The following is a 1485-nucleotide window of genomic DNA, read 5'->3' as shown; positions in this document are numbered from 1 at the left end:
AATTTATAGTCAAGAAAATGAATATATAAATAATATCATAAAATAAATTCAATTACCTAAGAAATTAAATAAAAGCGGAGACCATTAGGATTTACAATATTGGATTCACAAAAAAGTACAATGACTTTATTTATTGTTAATAGTATATTATATAGAAAAGGCATACAAATCCAAAGAAAATCATATAGATAAAAAGTTAAAATTTCAACGAGACCTTAATTCCCAAAACTTTGTTGACCCAAAAATAGTTGATACCAAAGGTAAATTGTTGATAAAGACAAATTTTTAAACTTTTTTAGATTATAAAAAATCTTCTTTACACCTTTTGAAGGATCTTCAAGTGGACTTAGTAGACTTTGTATACTCAGACTCAAAGTTCAAAAATTGTAATTTTATAATTATATACAGTTAATTGTAATTCTTAAATATCATGATTAATTTAATTTTTTTAAATATTTAAAGCCATAGATGACCCACTCGTTAAAATCATTCAACATACATTTAAACATTTTTATAATCCAACTACCAATATTTGGAGGAAATATCATGCTACTCGCTTAAATTTAGCGTCAGCAAAAAAGAAAGTCTCTCAAAATATAGGAAGGGTGCTAACTGCTCCATCACGATTGGAAACAATTGAGCTAGATGGGAATTGTTTTTACCGGTAATTTAAAAATTTAAAAATAATTTTGGTTGTATTTTTTTTACTAATATACATAGAATATGGTTTTGTTTCTTTCTTTACCTTAATTTTTAATGATTATATCCTATATTAATTCATAATATTATTTTTTTAAAACATTGATAGGTTTTTAGAAACAGTAACATAATTAAATTTTTTAAAAAATAATTAGATGTATATATGGAGATAACAGGAAAACAAGACTCCTATGGTTTGATTAGATCACATATGGTCTTGCTGATGCTGCAAAAAATAATGATAAAAAATATATTAGATTATACTCAAGGTCAAAATACGCGTGAAGATGACTTGCAACAGTATATAATAGAAAAGGCAAGTAAGAATGGTGAATGGGCAACGGATATTGAATTGCGAAGTGTTGCCACACTTCTCAATACCCCGATATTGGTGTATGCTAGGTATGGAGCTTCATTTTGCTGGCAAATGTATCCACCATTTAAATATGATGATGGAAATATAAAAAATTTGACCAAAACATTTATATTAACAATTCTGAATCCCATTTTGTAAATGTTATTGATTTTGAAGATTAATTACAAATGTTGATATTTTATATTTTTTACCAAAAGTATTTAAGTTGATTGTATTTGTCTTGTTTTTATGCATATTTTTTTTTATTTATCCTATTTTAACATATTATAAATAGATATATAGACTACAAAGATATCTTTTTTAATCATACCATTTTTATATACATTTCATTACAACACCAACACCATATAATCATCCCAATTATTATTTTACTTTGATTAATTTGTATTGCTAATACAATTTTTACATTC

At 24.7% G+C, this 1485-nt stretch overlaps 1 long non-coding RNA gene across 1 annotated transcript; it reads left to right on the top strand.

Moving 5' to 3' along the window:
* The first annotated feature begins 216 nt into the window (after positions 1-216).
* On the top strand, positions 217-902 carry LOC135926582 (uncharacterized). Its single transcript, XR_010571919.1, has 4 exons — positions 217-260; positions 300-375; positions 463-664; positions 855-902. It is a non-coding gene; the product is annotated as an uncharacterized LOC135926582 (long non-coding RNA).
* Positions 903-1485: the final 583 nt, after the last annotated feature.

The sequence above is a fragment of the Gordionus sp. m RMFG-2023 genome, chromosome 3 (genome assembly GCF_954871325.1).
Source record: "Gordionus sp. m RMFG-2023 chromosome 3, tfGorSpeb1-WG-v2, whole genome shotgun sequence".
Lineage (NCBI taxonomy): Eukaryota > Metazoa > Nematomorpha > Gordioida > Chordodea > Parachordodidae > Gordionus > Gordionus sp. m RMFG-2023.
Note: the sequence above shows the minus strand (reverse complement) of the source record. Positions and strands in the feature narration are given on the sequence as shown.